Source organism: Podarcis muralis, chromosome 15 (genome assembly GCF_964188315.1).
Source record: "Podarcis muralis chromosome 15, rPodMur119.hap1.1, whole genome shotgun sequence".
NCBI classification, from domain to species: domain Eukaryota; kingdom Metazoa; phylum Chordata; class Lepidosauria; order Squamata; family Lacertidae; genus Podarcis; species Podarcis muralis.
The window spans coordinates 1,424,252-1,443,292 of NC_135669.1; the positions used below are offsets into that span (position 1 = coordinate 1,424,252).

Consider the following 19,041-nt stretch of genomic DNA (forward strand, 5'->3'; position numbering starts at 1 on the left):
TACATGCCCTCCAACATTTCTCCAGTGAATACTATCTATACCCCACCCTTCTGACTGGGTTGCCCCAGCCACTCTGCGTGATTTCCAACATATATAAAACCACAATAAAACATTAGACATTACAAAACTTCCTTCTACAGGGCTGCCTTCAAAATTATTAAGAATAATAATAATACTAATTCTAAAGGTTGTATAGATACTTATCTCCTTGGCTCAGGGGTTGCATAACTCCAGTCCCTCCAACATTTCCCCAAGGAAAATAGGAGCATCTTAAGGAAAAGTGGGGCATTCTGGGATCAAATCAGAAACCAGGGTGGATTCTGTAAATCCAGGACTGTCCCTGGAAAACAGGGACACTTGGAAGACTTTATTATTATGGGAGCTGAATAGTAACCCTCAAACACGTTGTGGGGAGATTGAATCCCACTTGCAAAAAGGGTCTTGGGAAGGAATCTATTGCCTGCAAGACTCTTAAAACCCCTTCCCCCAGATTGCTTCTTCCATCAGGCCAAGGCTACTGTGGTAAAGATGTAATATATATGAATGACAAAGTAAAAACTATGTAAACTAGACTGTCCTAAGTTCAAGAAAACAGTAATTAGCTTTCATGCAATGTCTGGTCTGTACAGGTTGGTAATTTCATTGCTGAGGTAAAATGTTTGTGTTTTCTCTAGTGATCTGAGTTGACGTTCCTGAGATTCTGTGGGTGTGCAAAGCAAACACCAGCAGCGTGAATAGCATTTGCCACCCTCTGGACAAGAGTCACACACCTTTTTAGATCTGCAGGCACATTTCTCCAGTCACAAAATAGCTGCCATTGGGGACTTAGCAGAGCACAAAATCACAAAATGAGATGGGATAGTCATAGTGGAAAGACTGGAGAAGACTTAGGGAAAGGGTTACGGTATCATGAGGAAGTGTCTAATTTTCAGTTCTCAGATAGAGTGTCCCTGCTGAGGAACTGTTGTGGCAACAAACAACAGCAACACAAAGTGGTTGCAGTCCACCCTCCGTCTCCATCACTAGTCCATGGCTCCACTGTGTTAGGCTGCAGGACCAGGCCCAAGCGAGAAGGTACAGTTGTGCCACTCCATACTTGTAGCAGCCCCCAATTCTCCCACTAAGGATAATGGACACTCTGAAATTTAAGTGGGTTCCCACAAAGCAAGACACTGTGATAACAGCAAGAACCTTTATTGGATTAACAGAACTGGACAACAGAGGCAAAGCAACTGCTTATATACATTTCTGAAGGCCTGGGCCACTCCCACTTTCAACGTGATTGGCTGTCTAAACTCCCAAGCTGCAAATCATAACTCAGAGTTTAAGGGCCAATGGCAGTGGCCCAAATCCTGAAATGTTCTGTGACTGGATATCATGCATTGAATCAGAACACAGAGACTCAGAATCCTTAGTCCAGATTCAAGCTCAGGCAAACACAGACCACTGGACACCTAACACACTCCCGGCCGGCAAACACAATGGCAGCAATTGCACACACCAGCAGCTCCAAAGGCCTATCTAGCCCAGCACCCTCTTCTCGGGGTAGTCAAGCAGATGCATGCGGGGGGGGGGGGGTGCATGCAAGAAGGTCCTGGAGGCAGCAGCTCTGCCTGCACTTGCAAAGCCCTTCTGATACGGGGGGGGGGGGGATGCAGTGCCGTTGTGCCTAGCAGCCCCTCATAGCCCATGAATTTGTCTAAGCTTTCTAATCCACCCACATTATTTGACTCTGCTACAGCCTGCCCTTCTCTGTTTTAAAAACCCAGGAGACATCGATTCTTCCTGCAAAAGATATTGCTGTGAGTGTGGGCAGAGTTGGACAAGAGAGGGTTAATGTTGGCATCTCCTTTGTTGAGTAAACTGCAGACAATATGTTGCCATGGAAATTCAAATAGTTAGTGAATGTTGGTGAACTGGAACTTAAATAGTTGGTGAATTTTATTGATATGAAAAACAATCCGAGAAGGGGGCAGACCTTTTCTGCTCCTTAGTGCTCCCCCCCCCCGAAAAATAGGTGCTGGAACTCACCATGAAGTGTTTACAGTTTGTCACTGGGCGACTTGGGGCAGCCCTGAGCAGATGTCACCATGGAAGTGCTAAAAACAATGGCAAGCCAGCAAGGGGTGGGTGGGGGTGTCGGGAGAAATAAAGGTTATTCACCAAGGACAGCTTGTGTCCCTGTTAAACAGAGACAGCTGGTACCTTTGCCACTCTTCCTGCCCAGCTGCAATGATGGCATGAGGGAAACCCCCACACCGTGGTGCAATTTCGCTAAGAGTCTGAGCTTAAGATCTTACAGTCCACTTGCTCCCCTTGAGATCAGGGGAGGAGAACCTTTCTTCTCCCCGAGGGCCCAGTTCCCTTCTGGTTTGGGGCTTGCTCCTTCTGCTGAGCAGGATTCTGAGCTTCTGAGACCCAATACTGCCCTGGCAGCACCACTGGCAACCAAGCCTTAACCACATACTACATTCAGTGCTGAAGGGGGCGGGGAACTGATTGTCTATCTTCAGCTGTAATTAGGGATGACACTTCTCCCAGTAAGGGGGAATTAAGGGGGAGGGGAACTCCTCTTGCATATTTGCATATACCAATTCATTTAAATGCATGCAGTTTTAAACAATTTAGAGACTGAGCTAAAAGCCAAAAGACCCCAACCACAGCAGGGTGCAGAAAAAAATTGGTTAGGCCTGCATCAAAACCAGCCAGATGGCAACACCAGGAGATGAGCATCTTTCATTCTCCTTCTGGTTTCCTAGTCCTAGTGAGCCCCAGACTGCAATACTATGTAAACAAGAAACACCTGCAAAATGTATTTCAATTTTAAACTTCTGCTCTTAGGGGGAATCCTGTGGCTGCTGATGGCCCATGGAAGTGTCCTAGAATGCCACCCTGCCAACAGAGAGGGCAGGAAGAAACAGCACAAGAGGTCTGCAGATGCACCTGGGGAGGGAGGTGCTGATCCCTGGCTCCACGGCTTCCAACATGACTGGCATGGATTCTATGTAGGGCTGCTGCCTATGAAGCTGCAGCTGGTTCAGCGAGATTGCTGGCTGGGGCAAGATGGTCTAAGCACATTACACCAATCCTGGTATTGGCCACCAGTTAGTTTCATAGTGCTGGTTTGGACCCAAAAAGTCTTATGTGGCTCAGGACCCCGATACCTCAAGGATCTCCTCTTCCCTTATGAACCAGGGGGTGGCAAGATGAGATCGGGCCTTCTCAGTGGTGACTCCCTGCTTGTGGAATGCTCTACCCAGGAAGGCTTGCAGGCACCATCACCGCCTATCTAGATGCTATACTCAATAAGAGTATAGCATCTAGATCAAGGGAAGTAATAGTGCCACTGTATTCTGCTCTGGTCAGACCTCACCTGGAGTACTGTGTCCAGTTCTGGGCACCACAGTTCAAGAAGGACACTGACAAACTGGAACGTGTCCAGAGGAGGGCAACCAAAATGGTCAAAGGCCTGGAAACGATGCCTTATGAGGAACGGCTAAGGGAGCTGGGCATGTTTAGCCTGGAGAAGAGGAGGTTAAGGGGTGATATGATAGCCATGTTCAAATATATAAAAGGATGTCACATAGAGGAGGGAGAAAGGTTGTTTTCTGCTGCTCCAGAGAAGCGGACACGGAGCAATGGATCCAAACTACAAGAAAGAAGATTCCACCTAAACATTAGGAAGAACTTCCTGACAGTAAGAGCTGTTCGACAGTGGAATTTGCTGCCAAGGAGTGTGGTGGAGTCTCCTTCTTTGGAGGTCTTTAAGCAGAGGCTTGACAACCATATGTCAGGAGTGCTCTGATGGTGTTTCCTGCTTGGCAGGGGGTTGGACTCGATGGCCCTTGTGGACTATTCCAACTCTATGATTCTATGATTCTATGATTCTATGATTCTATGATTCTATGATTCTATCTTTAGGCGCCAGGCAAAAATATTTGCTGCCAGGCCTTTGGCTTTTAATTATCTGTGGCCTCCTTGAGCGGGAGGAATGTTTTAATCCTGCCTTTTAAAAATATGATTGCCTTTTCAAATTTTAGTTTTTATACTAGTTTCAGTGTATGTGATCACAGCAACACACAATAATACTTTTGCAAAAAAGAGTGATTTAGAGTTTAAATGATAATTAATTATTTAATAATATAATGTGTCCAATTTCTCTTAGTTTCTCTTTTTTTCCAGTTTCCAGTTCAGTTCTGCACACTCCCACATCAGTTTGTGATCGTATTTTTAAATCCTCATGAAAATTCATCAGAAACAGGAAGAAATGTACCTATGTACCTATGGAAACAGCCATCTTTTTTTCTGCACAGCGTCCTCTGTTATTGTCGTTTAGTCGTATCCAGCTCTTCACACGCCAGGCACTCCTGTCTTCCGCTGCCTCCTGCAGTTTGGTCAAGCTCATGTTAACAGCTTCGAGAACACTGTCGTCCTCTTCTCCTTGTGCCCTCCATCTTTCCCAACATCAGGGTCTTTTCCAGGGAGTCTTCTCTTCTCATGAGGTGGCCAAAGTACTGGAGCCTCAGCTTCAGGATCTTTTTTTAAAAAATGATATTTATTAGAATTTTAAAGATTACAGAAAAAAGAAACAAGAAAACACCAAAAAGAATTAACAAAACATACATTACAATATATAAAAAGGGGGGGGGGTACATAAAAACCAATACAACAATACAGCAAAAAAACACACACATCCAATATTCCATATCTTTATCTTTCATTTGCTTGTTTCATCGACCTCCTCACACCTCCCTTTTTGTGTTCTAGTTTAATTAATTGTTTCAGCAAATTCTTTCCATCCTTCTCAATTTTTGTTGGGTAATTTATCTTAACAGTCTAACCTATTAATTAACTCAGCAAATCCTTTCCATCTTTCACTATATTCTGTCATTCAATTTGCCTTAATTTATTTTAACCTTATCTTACCATAAAATACCTTAAAGCTTAAAACTTAACACTTATTTATACATAACTCCTTATATCATTTCTACTAAAGCCAGATAGTTTCATTCCAACATTTCCCCTAATATTCATTAATTTTACACTAATTCCCAAAATAATTTTTTTTATAAACTTTCTTCCAATCTTCATCCAACGTCTCTTCTTCCTGGTCTCGGGTTATGTCAGTCCTTACTGTCCATTCCATCTAGTCCATCAACCTGGTAATCGTATGTCCGAGGCTCTTAAGTCTTTTCCATGTCCCTTCTGCAGATCTTCTTCCTGTTTATACCTGCACTTTTCCTTGTCTTTTGTTGATCTCTTTCTTAATTTCTTTCCTTTCTCATTGAGGAGTAGGTCTTGGGGAGACTTCAACCCAAAATTATCTCCATCTCCCCTTATTAGAACAGCCCAATCCCCACAGTCCCACTCCCCACAGTCAGCAGTGTAATCCAGAAAATATTTAAAAGCATGTTTCAAAGTCCCTCCGAGATTAAGAGCCCCCACAGCTCCAGATCCCCCCTGGCCCACTCCGAATTCAATCTTCAAGAACGACGGCTTGTGCTCCTGCAGGGCCTCGGGTCTCTCCATTTGTATTACTTGAGGTTCAACAGCAACCTCCTCCATTATCTTCTGCACTTGCACTTGCCCTGTCAAAACAGGTTCCTGAGTTGGTTCCTGAATGGTTTCTATATGAGTATTCACCGTTTGTCCAAAGTTTTTAACTGCAACAGTCATCAAATCCATCTTCTCATGCATCTGCTCCAACAAAGCGCTTGTCTTGCAAAAAGCAAGCACCAAAACTTCTTCTAAACACATTTTTTGTTCAAGGTCAGAGACTGGTCCCACGATCCTAATCTCCCAGCTGTGAAATCCCCAAATCGACTGCAGCAACAATTTAATAAGCTCCCTCTAGAGGAGACAATTTCTATTTGTATCCATCTTTTAAAAGCAGGTCCAACAAAGGAAAATTACTTTCATTTTTCAAATATTTTGTTTCTTTTGAATGCAAAAGGCAACATTGGAATCAATTTGTTTCTCTCTTTTTTTAGCTATCTGTCAAAGACGTTCCATTCACAGTCAATGAACATCCTCAAAAAATTCTGTCTCTGACACCCCGTTCCCAGGTTTGAGACGGTGGAAATTTATCTTTCTTTACTCTCTCTCCTGCAGGCTTGAACAGTCAAAGTCCCCCCCCCCTTTTCTCCTGCTTCCAAGGGGGGGTTTTGGTGGTTATAAATGAAGGAAATTTAGACCTTTATATACGACTTTCCAGACTTTAGCTTGCAAGGTTTTTGCTTCAGTCTATTTACAAAAGCGGAAGGCGGACTTCCTGTTTTGAACCTTCCCGCTTCGATGCCAAATTAAGATCTTTCTTGATCCAATTTTCCGTTTCTACTCACGGGTACTTGTTTAGAGTCCAATTGTCCACAGGAAAAAGTCAGCGCTCTCCGGCAACGACTGTGCGGCTTCACTCCGTAAAAGTAGCGGTCGATTCAAAACACCGCGCTGCTCACCCCACGTCGCTTCGGATCCCCGGAAGAGGGTTTCCCTGCGAGTAGGGGAGGCGCTCCTGGTGTCAGCTGAATCCCACGTTCCCAGGCTTCGTCTGCCTGGGATTTTTGAGGGGTCTCCGCCTTCGCCGCGGCGGCAAGACCTGATTTTTATGGAGCGGGTTCCTCCTGGTCAGAGGAACTCCGCCATTGCCGATGGCGCTAACCCGGAAGTCCTTGCCTCAGCTTCAGGATCTGTCCTTCCAGAGAGCACTCAGGGCTGATCTCCTTAAGAATGGAGAGGTTTGATCTTCTTGCAGTCCATGGGACTCTCAAGAGTCTCCTCCAGCATCATAATTCAAAAGAATCAATTCTTTGGCGATCAGCCTTCTTTATGATCCAGCTCTCACTTCCATACATCACTACTGGGAAAACCATAGCTTTTACTATACGGACCTTTGTTGGCAAGGTGATGTCTCTACTTTTTAAGATGCTGTCTAGGTTTGTCATTGCTTTTCTCCCAAGAAGCAGGCGTATTTTAATTTCGTGACTGCTGTCACCATCTGCAGTGATCATGGAGCTCAAGAAAGTAAAATCTCTCACTGCCTCCATTTCTTCCCCTTCTATTTGCCAGGAGGTGATGGGCCCAGTGGCCATGATCTTCGTTTCTTTGATGTTGAGTTTCAGACCATATTTTGCACTCTCCTCTTTCACCCTCATTAAAAGGTTCTTTAATCCCTCCTCACTTTCTGCCATCAAGGTTGTGTCATCTGCATATCTGAGGTTGTTGATATTTCTTCCGGCAATCTTAATTCCGGCTTGGGATTCACCCAGCCCAGCCTTTCGCATGATTAATTCTGCATATAAGTTAAATAAGTAGGGAGACAATATACAGCCTTGCCGTACTTCTGTCCCAATTTTGAATCAATCAGTTGTTCCATATCCAGTTCTAACTGTAGCTTCTTGTCCCACATAGAGATTTCTCAGGACACAGATGAGGTGATCAGTGTTACGAAAAAGGAGCAATGCAGATGCGAGCTCCAGATGGCTGGAATGCCAGACAGGATGTTTCTGCTTGTGGCTGTACCGTGGGAACAAAGGGGCAGTCTATTCACTGTGCTGAGCACTGGATGTTAGCTCAGAGTGTCATCTGACCTGTACTGGAAGTACAGGGGTGGAGTCAGTGTGGTCTTCTGCTGGAGACTGGAGGGTACAGACACGTTTCTCTGTACTGCTGGAAATAAAGAGATGTAAATAGATTTCTGTCTGTCTCTTTTCCCCTCCCTGAGGGAAGGAGGGAGGAGGGTGTGTCCCTCTCACGTTGAGTGGGATCGCCGATTTGTGACCTTGCCTGTAACCTGCCAGGAGACGCAGACGGGAAGGTCAACAAGGATCTCGAGCCGAATGCCTGGTGTGAGGCCAGTTACCTCTGACTGCGGCTGAGAATCCTAACATCTGGTAGCAAAACCGGTGGTTTTCTGATCCATGGAATGCAGAATGAGAGGTAGATGGATCGTTTGCCATCCTCTGCACCAAAGGAAAGAAGATAACGTCTGCGTTGCAGCCAGAAGCTGAACAGACGGCTGGAAACCGAGAGGAGGTTTTTTCCACGCAACGGAGCCCAAGGTATGCTGAATTTCGGGCTAAAAGAGTGAACGCAGATTGATTCATTCTCTGGTTCACGGGAGCTGTGTTTGGGGAGAAAAACAGCTCTAAAAGAAGAGGCTGCAGCTTGGACGCTCAGCCGCATTCCACAATTTTTTGTGGTTGATAAGCTTTCCTGTTCAAGGCTTGGAATGCACAGTTGCTAAGAGACTGAGCCTGAGAGAGGCGAAAAAAACAATGAAGTTGTTTTGACCACAGTCTCACGGCTCTTGGTGGGGAATTTTCCATAGCAGCGAGCGTTTTAGCTGCCAGGTGCCAAGAGCGTAAAAAAGCCAGCTATTGGATTTTAGCAGGCTGAAGAGTGAGAGATGAGACTTGGATTCTAGATGGATGCCAAGAAGGGGGGAGACATGCCTTGCCCACCTCCCCTGACTAGAGACAGTTATTCATCATGGTCTGGATGGATGACTACCCCAGAAGGGGTGAGCCAAGATGATGCTGGTCAAGTTCCTAAGAGCTCATCGAAAGCTGAGAAGAGCTTTGACCCCAGATGGGGGAGTGAAGGAACTGTTACTGTGGCTGTACCTGTGCGAGCAACAATGGGTGTTGCTGACAGGGGGAGGGAGGAACGGAGTTATAATTCCCTCACTGATGTTGCTACTGGAGAGAATGCTGTAGCATTGAAAGTTGTCCGCTGTTACAGTTGTGGACAGTCTGAGCATCTTCAGCGGAGCTGTAAGACGCCATGTCGGCAAGGAAACGGAGCCAAGTGGAGTTCTGGAACACCTGAAGCATCAGGCAAATGTCGCACCAAGTCTCAGGTGAAACCTGCGATGGCTTTGATGGCACTAAGAGCCACACCAGAGGTGGGGAACTCTTTTATTCTCGACACTGGCGCGACGGTTCATATGTCCCCACAAAGAGGACTGTTTTCGACGTTTAAGAAGCAAAGCTTCGCTGTGCAGCAGGCCAACGGTCAGGAGTTGGAAGCGACCGGGATTGGAACTGTGTATCTTGAGAGTCTGAACTTGACTATACACAATGTGTACTTGGTTCCTGAATTGAAGTTTAATCTGCTGAGTGTTTCGCAGATTGCAAAGAAAGGACTGAGGTTGTCCTATGATGCTAAAAGCTGCAAGATCTACAAAGATGGAGAGCTGTATCTTTCTGCCAAAGAGAAAGATGGACTGTATTTGTTGACTTTTGATCAAAGTGATTACATGAATTGTAATTCTTCTGATTCTAACATGATCTCTCTTGCAGGTGTGACCAAGACAGACGCCAGGAAGGTGCCCACAAGGGTCAACAGGGCATTTCAGCGGGTGTATGCTGATGTGATTGGTCCTCTAGCACCATCTAGAGGCAATGCAAGATTTTATCTTGTGCTTGTGGATCATTTCTCTAATTATGTCTGGATTTATGTTTTAGGGAAACCACGAGAAGCCTTAGAAAGGTTTCAGCAGTTTTGTGACAAGGTTAAAAATATGCATGATGCTGGGACTTCCGGAGGCGGCGCGAAACGGTGATGGCGGACCTCTTCGATCTCTGAAGAGGGGCTCCGCAGAAAAGGGTCGTTTCGCTACGGCACAGCGACGACCCATTAAGTTAAACCACGGGTAGAGTGAGCCCGTGGCCGTGGGACTCGGCGGGCACCTGGAGCGACCCCGAAATCGCGGAAGGAACCCCGTAAGGGGCTCCGGAGCGAAGGAGGGGTAGCGGTGCTGTGAGTTCATCGCTCTTTCTGCGGAAGCGAAGCCGCGCGGCTGTCACAGATGAGCGCCGACCTTTCTTCCTTTAAAGATCTGGCTGAAACAAAGAACCCGTGAGTAAGGACTTTAAATTCGGGAATAAATTGTTCTTAAATTGGCTGAAACCGGGAGACGATAAAAAAGGAAGTCCGTCTTCCGGCTCTGCTCACAAGATCAAAGCAAAGGACTTACCAAGCGTAAAGCAGCGGAAAAGGGGAACTTTAAAGAGAGCCTTGCATGCACTCTCTGAAGCGATTGCAGAAAAGCGAAAAAAAGACTAAATTGTGAGTAAACTTCTAAGAAAAATTGGAGAAACCCCCCTCAGCTAAAGGTTATTAAAAGTCAATTTCCAAACTGCTGGGCTGCCGGAGGGGAAACTGTTTCAACTGCGGAACTGTTACAAACTATTGATGAAAGTGCTACTTTTGAGCTTAAATAACTGAACTAGATACAAGTGGCACGCACCTTGCTGAAACTCTGTTAAAAGTTAAAAGTACTCTGCAGGACCTTCATTTGCTATTTCTTCTTTCTGGGACTATTGTGTGTTTTTAACATAGCAGGGACTTTAATGGCGGAAAAGTTACCTTCTTCTCTTTGAATCTCGGTTGCACTCCCCCTAGAGGACTTTGGGATTATAAAGGCCTGGGAACAGCTTTATATGTTTACTCTCTCTTATTGGATTGTTTTGAAACTGAACTTGTCTTTCCCATGGGACAATAAAAATTTGACCTTGAACATTGACTGATGAGTGGTATAGGAAAGACAAGGGCAGCTAAAGCGAAGGAAGCTAAAGAGAAAGAAAAAGAGAAAGATAAAAAACAGGCACAGCTAGTACAAACAACTCTGACTCAGGGACGCAGATCCTCGGTCCCAGCTGTGCTGGGCCTACCAAAGGCAGAAGCTGAAAAGCCTAAAAATTCTGCAGAGGAAGATATGGCAGGAGGATCGGAGGGAGTTTTGAAACAAATTTTGGAGCAATTGGCAGCTCTAAACCAAAAGGTTGACAATCAATCATTAAAAATAGACCAAGCTACATCCTCAATCCAGAAATTGACTGACCAGGTTTCCCAGCACACACAAGCAATTGAAAAATTGCAAGGAGCCACAGCTGAAAATCGTAATTTAGCTGGGGAAGCTATTCAAATTGCAACGGCAGCAAGAAAAGAGATTGAGGAAGTTAAAGGAGAAGTCAGGCCTCTGCACAAACAAGTTGGTGAACAGCAAGCCTATCTTTCTTTGGTGGAATTGAAAAACAGGGAGAAGAATCTTAGATTAAGAGCAATTCCAGAAATTGAACAAGAAGATCTGATCGGTTTTTTGACAACACAATTTTCAAAATTCTGGAACATAAAGGAAGAAAGCGATTTTAAAATAACTTCAGCTTTTCGACTGGGAAGACTGGTAAGCAAGGACAGATCCAGGGATTGTTTGATAGTTTTGAGATCAAGGGAAGAGAGAGAAAAAATATTAGGCCTACACTTTGCAAACGCATTGGAGATACAGGACAAAAGGATACAAATTTACAGAGATATACCAAAACAGTTATTGGACTTGAGAACCACCTACTCAGAACTGGCAAGATTGCTGAGACTCAACACAATTCGCTACAGGTGGGAGTTTCCACAAGGATTATCTTTTACTTACAAGCAGAAGAAGGTAAAAATAAGAACACCAGAGGATTTACAAAAGTTCCTGCACGACCACGGAGAAGATCTCCAGAAGGAAGCAGCAGCACATTGGCCTCTATCACAATCTGGGACACCGCCTGGAGGCGGACCAGGCCCTACACCCTCGGAACCAGAAGACAAAGAAGAAACACCACTCTAGGGGCAACAAAATAGAACAGGATGTCTCTGCAGCTACTTAGTTGGAATATAAATGGCGGAAACTCCCCGGAAAAAAGAAGAAAAATATTCCATATATTGAAGAAAGAACAATTGGACATTATTTGTCTACAAGAAACCCATGTGACCAGGCTCCACAGAAAAGTCTTAGTCAATAAAAGATTAGGCCAAGAATTTATCTCGTCCGACAAGGTTAAGAAAAGAGGTGTGGTGATTTATGCCAAGGAGAGCCTGGCACCAAAATTTGTTTTTAAAGATGAGCAAGGAAGAATTTTGGCGATTGAAATTCAATCACAAGGAGAAAAAATTTTGATACTGGGAATATATGCGCCAAATGACGGGAAATCAGAATTTTTTAAGAAGCTGCATGAGACTATGCTGGACTATTTAGACTATAACAACATCATAATGATGGGAGATATGAATGGAGTGGTGTCTACACACATGGACAAGTCTCAAAATCAAAACTTAACATCAGATGGAAGACTGCCTAAAACCTTCTTTGAACTAATTGACAACTTGGATTTGATCGACATATGGAGGACAAAGAACCCTCTAGGTAAAGAGGGAACTTTCTTCTCTGAGGCTCACCTGTCTTGGACACGGATCGACCAAATTTGGACGTCTAGAGGGCTGGCACCTAAGACCAGAAAGGTGGAAATCTGCCCAAAAACATGCTCCGACCACAACGCCTTGAAATTAGAACTTAGACTTACTCAAACCGGTTCCTTCAGATGGAGGATGAATGACATCCTTTTAAGAGATCAAGAGATTGTCAAAAAGGCCCAAAAAACGTTAAAGGACTATTTTGAGATAAATTTGAATACTACAGTAGAAAAAAGAATGATCTGGGACGCTAGCAAAGCGGTTATGAGAGGGTTTCTCATTCAGCAAAACTCAATCAAGAAAAAGCTCTGGAATGGAAAGAAGGAGAAAATATTGGAGAAGATACATCAGGGAGAGAAAAAATTGAGAACCAACCCAAAGTCAAAAGAGGTGCTGAGAGAAATCAAATTCCATCAAGCACAATATTCTAAACTAATAAATCAAGAAATTGAATGGAAAATTAAACAGATGAAGCAAAGATCGTTTGAATCAGCAAATAAATGTGGAAAGCTGCTTGCTTGGCAGCTGAAAAAAAGACAAAAGTTAAACACAGTTACAAATCTAGAGATTGAAGGAAGAATGATTCAGAAACCAGAGGAAATTAGGAAGTGTTTCCACAGATACTTTAAAGAATTGTATGCACAGGGGCCTCAGAAAGAATTTGAGATAGAACAATTTCTGAAGACAAATGGATTATTCAAAATAACTCAAGATAAAAGATCAATCTTGAACTCTAAAATAACTCCACAGGAAATAGAAGGTGCCATTCAGAGTATGCAATTAGGCAAATCTCCAGGCCCGGATGGGCTTACCTCCAAATACTATAAGACTTTGAAGGACTATCTGATTCAACCTTTGATGGAGGTATGCAACCAGATTATGGATGGGAAGAGGGCACCAGAAACGTGGAAAGAAGCTTTCATCACATTGATACCTAAGTTAGAATCTGAAAAGACGCAACTTAAGAACTACCGTCCCATCTCACTCCTGAATGTGGATTACAAAATATTTGCAGACATTCTGGCAAATAGACTTAAAAAGGTTTTAAATGAAGTAACTCATAAGGACCAAGCAGGCTTTCTTCCTGGTAGACATTTATATGAAAACACCAGAAACATCATTGACATTTTGGAACTTTTGCAAACCAACAGGAACACAAGGGCGGTGTTGATTTTTATTGATGCGGAGAAAGCATTTGACAACATATCTTGGATGTTTATGAAGAAAAACTTGGAAGGGATGGGAGTGGGACGGGGGTTTGAAAATGGAATAGACGCTATTTACTCAGAACAGAAAGCTAAATTAATAGTGAACAATGTGGTGACGGAGGAATTCAAAATTGAAAAAGGGACACGACAAGGGTGCCCTCTATCCCCTCTTTTATTTATCTCAGTCCTGGAGGTGCTATTGAACATGATCAGGGAGGACCGGTTGGTACAAGGGATAGAGGTCGGAGGAAAACAATATAAACTGAAAGCTTTTGCAGATGACCTAGTTTTGACATTACAGGAGCCAGAACCCAGTACAAAAAGAGTTCTAGAACTTATAGCAGAGTTTGGTCGGGTGGCGGGATTTAAATTAAATAAGCAAAAAACAAAGGTTTTGACTAAAAACTTGACATCTATAGAAACAGAGGGGTTCCAGAGAGAAACAGAACTAAATGTGGTTAAAAAAGTGAAATACCTAGGGATTCACTTGTCCTCCAAAAACTTGAATTTATTTAAAGATAACTACGAAAAATGTTGGTTGGAAATCAAAAAGGATTTAGAAATTTGGTCAAGATTGAAACTTTCCTTGTTGGGTAGAATCGCAGCTATAAAAATGAATGTATTGCCGAAAATGTTATTTTTGTTCCAAACCCTACAGATCGTGGACAGAATGGAATGTTTTGGAAAATGGCAGAAGGATATATCTAAGTTTGTCTGGCAGGGCAAAAAGCCTCGAATAAAGTTTAAAATATTAACTGACTCGAAAGAAAGAGGAGGGTTTGCCCTGCCGGACTTGAGGTTATATTATGAAGCTGCAGCCTTCTGCTGGTTGAAGGATTGGTTTTTGCTGGAAAACACTGATGTCCTAGATCTGGAAGGTTTTGATAATGCTTTTGGTTGGCATGCATATTTGTGGTATGACAAGGTTAAAGTTCACAAACTGTTCAAAAACCATATTGTCAGAAAAGCAATTTTTGCAGTCTGGATGAAATATAAAGACTTATTAGAGACTAAAACTCCGAGGTGGCTATCACCGATGGAGGCCAAGGCCCCAAAAAGGACCAATATGGAGGCTTATTGGCCGAAGTATTGGGAAATTATCGAAAAAACTGGAGACAATTGGAAACTGCAGAGTCAGGACAAATTAAAAAATAAGGTGCGAGACTGGCTACATTATGCTCAAATTCAAGAGGTTTTTAAAATGGACAAAAAAGTTGGGTTCCAAGTGGAAAAATCGATTTTGGAGACAGAACTGTTAGAACCAAAAACTAAGATTTTATCAAGAATGTATAACTTGCTGCTTAAATGGAATACACAGGATGAGATAGTTAAATCTGCCATGATAAAATGGGCACAGGATGTTGGACATAACATTATGTCTGAAGACTGGGAAAAGTTATGGAACACCGGAATAAAATTTACGGCATGTACTGCCCTGAAAGAAAACATTATGAAAATGGTATACCGGTGGTACATGACCCCAGTCAAATTAGCTAAGATATATCACCTGTCTGATAATAAATGTTGGAAATGTAAGGAGGCAGAAGGTACATTTTATCATCTCTGGTGGACCTGCCCAAAAGTGAAGGCTTTCTGGGAAACGATTTATAATGAATTGAAAAAGGTATTCAGATATACCTTTCCCAAGAAACCAGAGGCCTTCCTGCTGGGCATGGTGGACCAGAGAGTGCATAAGAAAGACAGAACATTATTTATGTATGCTACTACAGCAGCAAGAATTCTTATCGCTAAGAACTGGAAGACACAAGATTTACCCACGTTGGAGGAATGGCAGACGCAGTTGATGGACTACATGGAATTAGCTGAAATGACCGGCAGAATCCGAGATTTGGATGAAGTATCAGTTGAGGCGGATTGGAAAAAATTTAAAGACTATTTGCAAAAACATTACAAGTTGTATGAAACTTAAGATTGTGCATGTTATTGGAAATGTTATGCTTTAGCAAATACGATTAAGTAAATGGCAAAGTAAGTGATAAAAGAGAAGAGAAGACATAGTGAACTAAACATATTATGTTTATTTTAAAGGTAACAAAATTGAGATACAATATATTGAATACGGATACATAATAATTGAAAGTTGTAACAAGGTTTGAAATAAGGTAACAAATTGCTGATATTGGTATTACTAAGAATGCAGAACTGGAAGATGTGGGGAAGTACAACATGTTTTTTTTCTTTTTTTTGTAAAAAAAAAAATCAAAAATTGTTTCTTGTATTTGATTGATTTTATATGTACAAGACTTTGAAAAGAAACGCAATAAAAAATATTATAAAAAAAAAAAAAATATGCATGATGCTAACATTGATTGTCTTTTCACAGATGACAAGCCAGTTTTTCTTTTACAGGATTTTCAGAAGTTCCTGCAGAAGAAAGGGATAAGACACAAGGTTGCTGTTTCAGCGGAAGCGTGGAACAGGGGTGTCTGCGTAAGGGTGAACAAAGAATTGCAAAAAGGGATGAATGCGCAATTGCTTAGTTCACATTTGCCACATGAATATTGGGCGGAGTCGTTAATGTCCTATGTTCACGTGTGGTTGAGAAAGGTCTCAAAAGAATTGGGAAGTTCTCCTTTTGAGAAGCTGTTCAATAGAAAACCTTCTGTTGCCTATTTTAAGGTTATCGGGTCTCAAGTGAGAACAGAAGCTCCAGGTGGGGTAAAGAATGCCAGAGGCATTTTCCTGGGTTATGAAAAGGGTCTCTACAGAGTAATTTTGTCTGAATCTGGTCAGGTGATTCTCACAAAATTTCTAGAGAGTGCTCCTGAACAGGAGAGAGTAATTGTTCACGCATTTCCCACAGAGGACAATGATGATGATGATGATTTTTCTGATTACAATGGTGCGTCAGATTACAGTGGTACTGATGATGACAGTGATAGCTCACAGAGCTCAGTTGTCACAGTCATTGAGAGGAAATCTCACACAATGGATAGACCTTCACAGGTGAAGGATGAACCACTGTTTGCCATTGGTACTGGTTCTCAACAAAGTCTAGAGGTTGAACCAGTGAGCAGAGAGGATCAGCACCTCATACGCAGGTCTGAGAGAGTTACAAAGGGTGTACCACCCAAGAGGTACTCAAAAGAGTTTGCTAACTTAGCTGTTGCATGTGTTGCTGTGGTACACAACCGAGGACAGGTTGAAGCAGTGTCTCAGTCAGAGACAAAGACACAACAGAGAGTTGCTAGCCAAGGTAATGCAGATGCACTCATTCCTTGCAAGCCAGTCGACCAGAGAGGTACACTGGGGAAACCAGTGGTGGGGAGTTCCAAGGGTGGAACTGAAACAACAGGGGAGTGTTATATGTATAACAACTGTTTGTTTTCTTCTCTGGATCACGCTTTGCTCGCAACAACACGCATTGATTCTTTGGGGGGAGGTTGTTATGAAAAAGGAGCAATGCAGATGCGAGCTCCAGATGGCTGGAATGCCAGACAGGATGTTTCTGCTTGTGGCTGTACCGTGGGAACAAAGGGGCAGTCTATTCACTGTGCTGAGCACCGGATGTTAGCTCAGAGTGTCATCTGACCTGTACTGGAAGTACAGGGGTGGAGTCAGTGTGGTCTTCTGCTGGAGACTGGAGGGTACAGACATGTTTCTCTGTACTGCTAGAATGACAGAAATAAAGAGATGTAAATAGATTTCTGTCTGTCTCTTTTCCCCTCCCTGAGGGAAGCAGGGAGGAGGGAGGAGGGTGTGTCCCTCTCACGTTGAGTGGGATCGCAGATTTGTGACCTTGCCTGTAACCTGCCGGGAGACGCAGACGGGAAGGTCAACAAGGATCTCGAGCCGAATGCCTGGTGTGAGGCCAGTTACCTCTGACTGCAGCTGAGAATCCTAACAATCAGGCACTCCCATTTCTTTAAGAACTTGCCATAGTTTGCTGTGGTCAACACACTCAAAGGCTTCAGCTGGAATATCACTTCCCTGGCCTTGTTATTTGCAGTGCTTTCTAAGGCCCATTTGACTTCACTCTCCAGGATGTCTGGCTCAAGGTCAGCAACCACACTACCTGCGGTGTACGAGACATCCATATCATTCTGGTATAGTTCCTCTGTGTATTCTTGCCACCTCTTCTTGATGTCTTCTGCTTCTGTTAGGTCCTTACCACTTTTGCCCTCTACTGTCTCATAAAAATAAACAGGCATAAGCTGGAGGGAACTGTGCTTGGAGTGTTTTGTAGGATGTGGTTTAGTCTGCACTTCCACATTCCAATCCCAGCTTGTTCCATCTGGATGCAGACCAGAGAGGTTTGCCCCCAGTGAAGGAGTAAACTAAAATGCTCCCACTTGAGACTCAAGGCTCATGCATGCCACAAAAGCACAAGGAGACACGGGTGATACGTGCTGCACGTCACGTCAACCACCTCCACCACTTTGCTTGGACTCATCAGCGGTGCATTTCCTCTTTCCTGGCCCACGCTGCTCCCAACGTCATCAGAACTTAACTTTCTGTGAGTCAGACCATCCTCTGAAAGGAGGCAGCGTGCTCTGGTGACAGTGGAGGGGAAGAAAAGAGAGACAACATCACAGTGTTTAATTAGCCTGCCGCCCAAACTGTCTTTTTCTGGCCTTGTGCTGATTGAGATGAGCTTTATTAATGTTTCCCATTAGTTCAAAACCTCCTTTGCATTGCAAAGGTTTTTGATGTTTTTGTTGCTGCTGCTTTTAAATGCTTCACTGAGAAACACTCTGTAGTAAATTTAAGGAAGGCTGGCATCCCTTTTAACTCTCTACATCACAGAAACCAGCTGGGCCCTCAGGGAGCGGCTGGGACTTGCCTTTCCTCAGAGAAGCCCCCAAAGCCAAAGATGAACTAACAAGCCATCTCCCTTTCATAGAAACCATAAGCCATTCTTGAGGTTTGTAGCTTGGGATGGAACATTTTGCTCAAACACAGCAGAGATGCCCTCCACCTTCCTGTTCTGACAAGCCACACTAAGACTTGGCGAAAAGGATTGAAAATAATAATGTGCACAGATCATAATGTTCTTAGGTCCTGCAGCCCCACTTGGGATATTGTGTCCAGTTCCATCTCCAGAAGGTTACCATAGGGGTGAAGCTACTTCCAAGGGGAACCACAGACATCAGGGATTGCATGCAGGAAGAAAGGGAAATACCGTATCTGAGGCTTTTCAGTTTCTAGAAATGACTGTTAAAACAACACTTCTATGTGCATTTAGCTTGGAGTCAGCCCCACACTGACTTCAGTAGGGCTTCCTTGCATAAAGGATGAGCTGCAACAGGAACACAATAGGAGGTTTATACAACAATGTTGTGCAGGGGCTTGTGGCTAAAGAAGTGTGCTCCCTCCCTAGTACTTGAACTTTGGAGTCGCCTAATGTTGTTGATTAGCAATAGGTTCACAGCCATCCTGTGGTGGGCAGTGACATTTTTCGTAGAGGAACAGTTAGGGCCAGAGGTGCCAGCTTGTGAGGGCGATGTGGGGTGGGGTTGGGTGGCAGCAATGTTGCATGCATGATGTCCTGACATCATGCACATGAGCATTGTGCCTCCCTCCCTAAGCTGGGCAGAAGCTTCCTGGGCTTTGGGAAGGAGGTGCCAGGACTCTGACA

General features: G+C 43.7%; 1 long non-coding RNA gene across 1 annotated transcript in view; it reads right to left on the bottom strand.

The window, feature by feature from the left end:
- Positions 1 to 1,178: 1,178 nt before the first annotated feature.
- The window catches only part of LOC144325655 (uncharacterized), a 38,613-nt gene continuing 20,750 nt past the window's right edge, over positions 1,179 to 19,041 (bottom strand). The window contains exon 2 of the long non-coding RNA XR_013390860.1: positions 1,179 to 4,535. This is a non-coding gene — a long non-coding RNA (uncharacterized LOC144325655). The remainder of the gene's footprint in view (positions 4,536 to 19,041) is intronic.